We start from the raw sequence: 11,012 nt of genomic DNA on the forward strand, positions 1-11,012 counted from the left end.
CCGTCCATACTTTTCATTGCAATTTCTTTTTCGTTGGTGTGAGTTGACAATTTTACCCTTTTTGGACAAAAGTGGAATCTGACGTAGACGCGGTTTCGGGTTTCAGTTTCATTTTCCTGGGTTCATACTATATTAGTATTCGTCACTACGAACACGTGTTGGACTCGAATCGGATTTGTAACAAGAAAGTTACGCTCCGTTAAAGTACTTTAATCATGGGTAATTTTGTACACACACGTACAAATTTACTGTATCAGAAACACTGTCAAGTGGACAGATTTGTACATTTAAAATTGTACAAAAACCATAAAATCTCTAAAAAGTGGATCCGATCCCCCAATCAACCACCAATCAAGTTATTTAATTTGTTTTTTTTTTCACCATTCACATTCCACCTTTTACTCCCCTCCAATCCTTTCCCCGATTTCCCTCCACACCAATCAAATTGTTTCCTTTCAACTGGCACCCAATCAAAACACTCGACTTCTCCGGCGAGTTAAACTGTCGGACCACCACCATGCCCTGTCCTTCCCTATTTTTGTAAGCTTAGGCCGTGAGCATCAATCCAGACGTGGAGCTCGACACTACACAGGAACGTTGCCACTATTCATCATCTCTTTCATGGAACTCTGGCAAGATTTCTTGGTTTTCCGACTTGGGTAAGTTCTGTCTTCCTTCCTTTGGACCTTAGTGATGTTTTGGTTTTGCTCTAAACCTTAAGATTGTGTCGTGGTAGTGTTTTGTTGCAGTTACACAGACCACAATTGAACTTTCAGTAAATATAGATCAACACGGACCACAATCGAACTTTCAGTAAATATAGATCAATTCATTACATTCATAGCCTTAAATTGGTCTTTGTAGAATTGAATTTGGTTGAGAATCGAGCTCGTTAGGAGCTTTGGAAGTTAAACAAAAACCTGCAAAAATTGCAAGTTTTCACGAGGAAGGCGAGTATGGTTGTACTCACAGCGCGTGGGCTAACGTGGACCTTCGGTATTTGCAACGCGTGGCTGCCAGTGTAGCCACTTGTGGCGGTGCGTCTAACCTCTGGCTAGCATGTGGTCAACGTGTGTAAGGGAAACGTATCCCGAGGGCATACGGCATCAAGCAAGGTTCGGAGGATTCATTTCGATTGCGTATTTGTGAATGGGCAGTTTGTTTTTATATCTATGCATAGTTATAGTTTCCATAAATGCATATTTACTCCATTTTTACGCTTATATTGCCAAGTATCGTTATTGTGATATTAAATGTGATAAATGCTGTTATATGGTTGGGATATTACTGTCATGACATTCATACATATTTGTACATACTCATCTTGCTGCACCCTGGTGTTAGTACTCGTCTAAAGCCAGGGCCAGTCCTTCACGTGTATGTTCACATTTGCACCATTCGCTTGCCTTGGATCCAAGTTACGTGCCAGTTTTGTCGTACATATTGCATTAGGCAATCCCAACTCATAAGTGACCGTGCTTCTGCACCAACCTTCACGTAATCGTAGTACTAGAGCGTATTGATTACACCCAATCATGTTCATGTCAGAAATCATCTGTACAAACTCGTGTGTCAGCTTAGATGGATGAGCACTTAGTTATACTTGATTATCACGACTTGCGGCATTTGAAATATCATGACTTGCCATATTTCTGGTTATATTACTATTGTTTACATACTTACGTAGTATATTTTAAGGAAAATATACATGTTTTATAGCAAAGGGTTACTATGTTCGAAAATAAAGGTTTTCTTACAAACGTTGTTTTGCTGACCACTCAACTTTGTTTTTCGCCCTTTCAGGTTTAGTATCTATGCTTACGTGTAAACGAGGATTCTAGCAAATCTCAGGAGATGGTTATCTTCAGTGGTATAACCCTCATCCTATTTCTATATTGTCTTATGCTCTGACATCACGTGTGAAATGGGTTCAATCCCGCTCACTTGCGTAGTTTTTTGATTTGGCACTTTTAGGTTTAAATTAATTCACATCCTTTTTCCACTACACTACACTTTTATGCTTCGTCACCCTCCAGATGTCGGCCAGCATAACTCGATTCGAAGTCCAAGTGGCCATTCCGGGTCAGGGTGTGTCATATAAAAACACGATATAGGCCTCATTTGACATAAATATTGATTATTTGTCTCTCATACTCATAATAGGAATAAGAAAACAAACCAAACAAGCCCAACCCATGAAACCTGCCCAACCCAACTCTCCTAAGCATGGTTTGAGTGTTAGGTTTCCGGGAATATTATAGGGATAAGTTTGATTTGAATAATTAAATACACCCTGAAAAATAATAAATAGCATACAATATGTTATTCATTATATAACCCATTGATTGTAATCAATAAAGCAACAAAGAAAGATGACAAAGAGAATTACTTACAAGATTCCTTAGTCATGTGTATGTCACTTCGTAGGATCATCATTATGCTTGTGTTCTTCTTTATGGTTGATCACGTTAAGCTACCTAAATGTTAAACCTCTAGGAGTATCCATAATGATACACCAACGACGAATGATGGAGTGAGACTGTTGTCCACTAGGTTCAACTTACATCTTTTAGACATTCATATTGGCCATCAGTCTTCATGGGATTTATACATTTCTCCTTGCCACAATATCCACATTGAGCGTTGTGCAACCTATCATAATCAATCTTCAAGTCATTTCTTTTTCTTAAACCATTTCAAGCATGTTGAACAGACCAATTTCCTGTAAATTCCAACAACATTCTTAGCATATTTGAACAAAGATAGTGGATGAGCATTACAAATGTCACATGTGAACTAAGGCAAGGAGAAAATCAATTGTCAACCAAAAAAAATTGTTCAATTTCATAAAACAAAGTAAGTCAATATTAATGATGAACTATTTGTCAAATGAACAAAGAAAACTACAAAAAAGAAAATCTTAAACTGAATAGAGAATAACAATCAAAATTTGAAACAAAGGTCTCCTAAAATATAAGCTATTTCCTAAATGAATAGAGGAAACAACATTGAAAAAAAAATTAAAATCAAAAGAAAAAAGAAGAAGCAAAATCTATATCAAAAAGTTACACTAAAACATGAAACATTTGCCAAATGAACAAATCAAACAACATTCAAAGGAACAAACAAAATCTATATCAGAAGTCACTTAAATAGGAGTTATTTACCAAATTTCACATATGTAAAAAAATAACATTACATAGCCTATAAGAAACACAAAATCTTATTCTTCAATAATCAAGTGATATACAACCAAATTGCTAGATCTAGCTCCTACAAGAAACACAAAAAACACAATGCTCACATTCTTTAGAAATCAATCGATACTACTACTAGATAACCAGATTTAGCTCTTATAGGAAATACAAAAAACACAAAGATAAGTATTCTTCTAAAAGTAAGCGATACTACTACTAAATGGCCAGATCTAGCTCCTAGAGGAAATTAAAAAAACACAAAGCAAATATTCTTAAAAAAAATCAAGCGATACTACTATTAAATTGCAAGATCTAGCTCCTACTAGACAAGGATCATGTGGATTATGATTCAATCCCTATGTGTTTCCAAAAGTTGGAATGTTTTAATCTAATTGCAGCACTTTATCAGAGCACATATCAAAACGGTCTCTGGGGATCAATTATTTATTCTATCATTTACTTGCGCAACTAGACCTTTATGAGTATTGATAACTTTCTAATGAATATGACAACCTGTCCAAATGATTGATAACTTGGCTTAAGAAGACTTTAAGAGACCATGTACATACTTGCATTTGGGTTGTTTTAATGGTTTGATTTATGATGTGGTATAAACTAACACACAAATTAAACCTCTTCTTGATAGTTGTAGTATGTGAAAATAGGGATCATTCTAGGCCAAGGATTAGGAGGGATGCTAGTCTACACTTATTTAACTCAAAAACAGAAAACTAGACTCAAACAACTCAAAACAAACTAAATTGACTCAAATAACATAAAAGCAAGTTAAATTGACTTAAATAAGCACTAGAAAGAAGTTTGGATGAAAATTAAACTAAAAAGACTCAGAATACTAAATGAGGGTTGTTTTGACAAATTTTAACTAAAACTAAGTAGGTTGCAGAAACAAACTAAAGTGTATGAAATTGGGTGAATTAAGGAGGTGAAAGGCTAGCTAAAGGGTCCTTCTCCACACATGACACATATGCATACAAATTGATTTCCAATTACTATTCCTATAAACCATGAATGACAATGCCCCAAGTTAACCGTGAACTGCACAAATTAACCATCAAATTTTCCTAAATTCATTGAATTGGACTCAGCGACGCAATCAAATTATTCTTATTAAGTTCCCTATATGAACTGCATGATATAGATACATATCAAAGATAATTAAGTTCTATGAAAATCATAAGCATTAACAAGGCATTCGTAACTATGAACTGCATTATACTTCTGCCATGAATTTACTTAACACAATCATGACTAGTGATTTCCACTACTTTTAAATATAAGTTCATAACTATTAGGTGAAATTCCCTTATATTTTAGCATCAGATTCATGCATGCAAACTAAGTGTGCACCCTTAATCAACATACAAGAATAAGTTATCAATCAAGCAGATAAGTAAATCACACTCATGTTTTACGAAACAATAATTGGATGTAATCAATTTATATAAAACATATGTCCATGGCTTCGAATTCACCTCTAGCTAAAAAGAGATTAGTTCGACATGTCCATCATAATTGAAAACCAAATTAAAACAAACATTGGACTAAAACTAAGGATCGAATACACCTAGAAACGCTCTAACACTCCAATGGCCTTGGATGGCAGGCACGGCTTTAAGCTTCTTCTTCTCCTTCCTTCCTTCCTTGCAAAGCTGCGGCACTCTTTGTATTTTTCTCTCTTAAATTCTCTCTAAAAACTCTTTATCTTCTGCGGTAGATATGTTATGTATTTATAGGCTAAGGTTTCATGGCAGAAATCCTTGGAGAACAAGGATAGGGTAAGGCAGATTTGTATTGGAAAAAGGATTAGTTACATGGTAGAAACCAGGGAGAATAAGGAGAGGGTGCGGCATATTCTAGGGCTTCTAGAAAGGGAATATTGTGATAGGTTTCTAGAAGGACAAGAGATAGGATATGCGGCACCAATCTAGGGCAAGGGATAGGATTTCTAGAACCAGATATTTAGGAGATTTAATGTGGAATTGAGTCTTCTTTGTAGCTGGAATTAAGATAGGATAAGATAAGATAAGATAAGGTTTGGATAATGTTCCTTCCTTTTAGTTGATTCCTTATCTTCAATGTCCTGAATCAATTCTTCCAGATGTTAAGCACATTCCTAGACTCTTTTGATCTTCAAAAACATCCATCCACCTTGCTCCATGCATGTGTTATCCATTCCAAGTGTAAAACTACTCTAAAATGCTTCAAATTGCCTTTTCTTGCCAACTTTACCATTTGGACCAACAAACACACAAAATGGCTTAAAACACTCTAATAAATAGAAACTAACTGAGTAAATGCAAGGAAATAGGCTAACAAAGTCGCATAAATATGCTTCTATCAATTTACCTTCACCGTGCATATTTTAATCAAATTGCTTTATGAAATTCCTCCATTCAAAGGTTCAAAATGGTTCCCCGAAGTAGTTCCTCAAAGGCAGATATGGATAATGTGTTGCAACAGTTGCCATTATGCTATGATACTGATAATGATGATTATAAATTTGTGACATTTTCAAAATTATTAGATGTTTTACTTATGAAGTCCTGTGTTGACAACTTTCTATGTATAGTTTGAAATCAAATTCTTGGAAAATGATGGATGACTTACCTTGTAATGGTTTTTATCTGTATACAAGATGTCAATTTGCATTGTTTGAGTGTGTTGATGTTTTATGTGGTATTCTTTGTTGGCTGATGCACAAAAGATTAGGGTGATGGGGAATGAAAACTTTGATCGTTGTTACACTTTATTCGACCATTGAGACATATCAATCGTTTCTAGCTCTGGTAAAATGAATATCTAGATTTATCAACTCATGGGTTGGTGGTTTTGAGATGATCTTTGTGTTTTTGTGTTAATAATATCAACGTCGTTCATCATGTGTGGATTATGAAGGAATGTGGATTAGAACCTTCTTGGAATATGCTTTATTACATTAAGTTGTACGAGATCTTATGTGAGTTTAAACATTTCCAACCTTTTTTGCTATCATATGTTGGTAAAATTGTTTTTGAGGTGGATTGTTGTGCAACCAGGTCAACTTCATTTTAGTATGATTTGAAAAGGAAGATAGTCAAACATCTCAAGATTTTTGGGGTGCAACAGGGATAACTTCATTTTTGTTTGCTCATTAATGGAAATGGTGTTTATTTGATGTAACCCTAATTTAAATGATCGCTACACTTGAATTTTATTTCACACAAGCAAGAAACAACAAAAATTGGAGTGCATGCAAAACAAGAAAGACTAGAAAATGGATTCCACAAAATAATAATTGTTGATGATCAATGTTTGGGCAAAGATACCGAAAGGAGTAGAGCGGACAATGTTTTACATCTATGAACAAGAGGGGCTTGACATGTGATGAGGAGGGCAAATGATAAAAAATCTGTAATTGAAAAGACATGCATGAATGGGCACATGAGATGCCTAATTAATGGAACAAAATACCTAAAAAAATAAAAAAATTAGATTCTAAGACAAATTCTTAGATGCAAAAAATGTCATGCATGTTCAAACATTCAATGAAGATCTTGAGAAAGGGGTTAGGAGATCAAGAAGATGCACATCATTGTGTGGCAAACTTTACTAAAGATTAACATGTATGCAACTTAATTAATTTGTATGACAGAGGAATAACCATCGTGCTCTGTCTATGGTGCATTCAAAGTAGACTGACTAATGCTCTATATGCATATTTTGTTTGGAACTGTTTTGCTTCTATGCCATGGTTTATCATTTGTGAGTTGTTTCAAGATTGGCTCAAGGAGCACGAATGATGAGTTGGTGTGTTACAAAGTGTAGCATGAAGGCCTTAGTAGATGTACATGAAATGTTAGTGTTTTGTACTTCTAATTAAGTGTAGCTTGATAATTATAATTGTAATTTTGCAAGTGTACGCCTTCTATATTATTATGTAAATACCTTTTATGACTGTTTCCGTTATAAAATCATATTTATTATTTGGAAACCATTAGAGGATATTGTTTGGTTAATTTGCTCAGTGGAGGTAAATGTCCTTCACATTTACAATGTGGTCAACCTCACAAATCAGAAAATGTACAAACTTAATTTCACTAAATCATCCTTATCATGGCAACTATTAAACGTAGTTTACAATATTTTTCTAATCACATGCCTTTAACAAGAGAGTATTTGTTCATATTTAAACCGTTCATATTTGACACATTTATGTTCGGCTCTTTGTCATATTGCAATCCAGTAATCAAAGCAAAGTCTTAGTCGGTGAATTTTGCAACATTGTCATTGCTAATAGCGTAACTATGTCCAATGTTGTCACTTACACCCTTCTTTGCTACTCGGTGCTATGTCATACTATAGACAATTTGACCACTAAAATTTATATGACTCAGATCTGCTAAAATTTGACCACTAGTATTTAATCATCTATCCTTCGTTGCCATCAAACCTCTTATGTAAGTCCTTCAGGCATGTATCAACCTTTGAATTGTTGTTAATTCATACCTTATATGTCTTAGATTCAAGCTATATGAGCTCTTTTTTTAATGCCATATCTTAATATAATTGTAAAAATCCCTAAACTCAGATTTCTTCAAGTACGATGAACCCTTAATTTCACATTCAAGCAACATAGGTAGAAAGGTTAACAACTCACATACCCAGATTTTTCTGATTTTTAAACCCCAACTTGAGCATAAAGATAGTGTGAAGGGAGATGACTACCTTTGTTCACAAGGGAATAACTTCGATATTGCTTGGTAAACCCAAGGGTAGATGTCGCGTATGATTATAAACTCGAAGTTTAAGTATCGTATTCCTCAGAGCATTAAAAAAGAAAGTATAATTTATCGAAACTGAAACGAAGAACAATATCGAATGATATATAACTTAAAAAAAAATTCAATAATTAAAAACATTAAAGCATCAAGTTCCACCCACATACAACTATACAATTTCACTATTTGTGTAGTGATGGTTGGACATATGCTCAAAGGAGATCGCTAACTAATATATTTGGCAACTTGTGAAAGTAGGCCTATGTTCTTGAGGGCAAATAATTGCAAATGTGGATATGAAGACAAGCATTGTATTGCCAATTTCCTTGTAGAAGCCATTAAAGAAATTGATTATGAAAATGTAGTTCTAGTGATCACTGACAATGCCCCCGTTAGTAGAGCTGCTAGATTACTTATTAAGGCTCACTATGCTAACATCTTTTGGACACCATGTGTTGTTCAAACCATTAATCTTGCTTTGAGATGTTTGGTATGATGAATGCAATTGGATTTAAACCATTGTTAGTGATGCTTGGTCCATAAATTTTTTTAAACCATAGCATGAGATTGTCTATGTTTAATGAAGACTGCAAACTAAAGTTGCTCTCCATCTGAAACAAGGTTTGTTTACTCTACTTTTTTTTTTTTTTAAATTCAATTATGAGATGTACTAATTTTTTTTTTTAATTTTTACATTTTCGTCCATACTTGTGATGCTTAAATGATTTAAGAAAATAAACGGAGATTTACTATAAATGATGATTAGTCCAAATTGGTCATTGTACAAAGAAGAATATTTGGTTAAAGCAAACATGGTGAAGCAAAAGATATTGGATGAGTATTTTTTGGAGAAGATTAATTATATTCTTTTCTTTACAATTGCTGAAACAAATAAACCTTGTCTCTAATTGGTGAATGAATGATGGGATGCTATGATAGAAAAGGTGAAAGTTGTTATCTATAGGTATGAATGCAAGGCACAACATAAAAAAGCAACTTTTTTATTGGAGAGATGGACTAAAAATAGCACTACACTTCATTGTTTGACGCATTTTTTAAATTCAAGGTAATGATTGTTTGCTAATTTTCTTGAACATTTTTTTTTAATTTAACTTTAGCTCTATACTTATATTCTTAAAGTGCTATTTCTTTTGTTTTAGGTATTATAGTTCAAAATGGATTGGAACTATTGATGCCATGAATGATATGTTGCATTTGGAACCAGTGATGTGGTGGATTGTCCATGAAGCTTCTACACCTAGTCTGCAAACCATAACATTGAAGCTACTTGGACAACCTTGTGCCTCCTCGTGTTGTGTATTTGTAAATCCTCATTACCTGGTGAAATACAAATACAAACACAACCCTAGTGGACGTAACCAAATTGGTGAACCACTTAAATCTCCGCGTTCGTTTGTCTAATTGAAATAAATTTCAGTTAAGCAAACCATTTATTAATAAAACACTGAGTTTTAAATGAGAAACATAATGGAAAATGAGGATCAACAAAAGGACAAATGGTAATATATTGCTTATCATTTATATTAAAGATTATTGCTTTGTTGTTAATATTATGATTATATTACTCTTGTTACTAACCAATTTGATTTATGGTGAAGCTTGCAGGCTTGTTAGAGAAAATGTTATTATTCATATCTATGTGAGCATAACATATACATATATATGCATTGCAAAGCAAGAAAAATAGTGTTGTGTCAAGCACTCACTTGTGTAAAGTGTTTGAGTTGTGAAGATATTCATGGGCTGGGGAATGCCTTGAATCTAAAATAATGAACCTTGTCTATGTCAGGTGTCGGGGGAAGGGCTTGAGTATACAATTGGATGATTATAAAATAATGAAATCTTGTATATGTCAAGCATTGGGGAAGGGGTTGAATATACAATTGGGTGTTGGGAGAAGTTCCTATATAAATAAAGTGGAAATTGAGAATTTAATTCTAAAAATTGGACTTAAAGAATGAACGGGAGTTAACTCATATGCTATGGTATTCGGAGCCAAGTGATATAAGCATGGTATGGGACGTGCAGGCTTAGATGCCTTAGGTATGTGTTAGCGAGATTAGAAGGGAGTGAGTACATTCATGCATCTTAGCATACATTTTATTTCAGTTATTATTTTGTTGTTACCTTCATTTGTAAAGTAATTTGTGCACTAATGCTATTTCCGCTGCATATTAAATGAATTTTATATAGTAAACTCAAGCGTTTATTATGTAAAATTTTGTTGTATGATGTATTGTGTTCTAGTTTTTTTTTTTTCATTTCTTCACCATGTCTTGGTTATAGAATTTATTTCTATAGCTAAGATATGGCTCACACCCTAACTTATGAATAGTCCTTATTTGCTGGTTGGGGTGTGATAGAGATAGTAAAACTTGTCTACTTAGGTTAACACATCCTCAATAACCCATCTTGGAGTTTTAGTAGAACGATTAGCCAACTACAATTTTACATGTGTCGCCTTTAATTCACCAAGACCTAGCTGCAAATACACTGAGTAAGGCAGTAAATTCACATTAGCACCTAGTCAAGCAAAACATGATCAATAAAATTAATTCCAATGACAGAATAGATGGGAACCTACTTAATAGAATCTAACAGAGGAATATTTATCTTTATTTGCTTAAAAAGCTAAAGAATATTAGACTTATAAATGACTTTCTTTACAGAAGCTTTCAAAAAAGGTACAAGTGCATGATATTCATTGTCATTTTCAAATTCTTTGAGCTTGTCAAGTTTGTCATTACTCTTAATTTTCTCAACTGCCTTGTAAAGGCTATTTTACCACTCTTAAGAGTAACCACAAACTTAGCATGCTCAAATTCGGTCTTAGTTAAATTAACATTTTTAGGATTAGCTTGAGTGTTTGCTAGGAACCATCCTTTTTTATTAACCAACATAAAATTAATTATTTGGAAAGTGGACTCTTGATTTATTTATTTCCTCAACAAGTTGACCGAACAATGAATCTACTTTTTGACCTAATGCTTGAACATGATTTTCATATGATTGTTTA

The 11,012-nt window shown here is 33.8% G+C and overlaps 1 long non-coding RNA gene across 1 annotated transcript; it reads left to right on the forward strand.

The window, feature by feature from the left end:
* The first annotated feature begins 482 nt into the window (after positions 1-482).
* LOC148694436 (uncharacterized) lies at positions 483-7,188 on the forward strand. The gene is made up of 2 exons (XR_015966381.1): positions 483-1,115; positions 1,804-7,188. It is a non-coding gene; the product is annotated as an uncharacterized LOC148694436 (long non-coding RNA).
* The last annotated feature ends 3,824 nt before the right edge of the window (positions 7,189-11,012 follow it).

The sequence above is a fragment of the Pyrus communis genome, chromosome 9 (assembly GCF_041283825.1).
Source record: "Pyrus communis isolate YQ-2024b chromosome 9, ASM4128382v1, whole genome shotgun sequence".
Lineage (NCBI taxonomy): Eukaryota > Viridiplantae > Streptophyta > Magnoliopsida > Rosales > Rosaceae > Pyrus > Pyrus communis.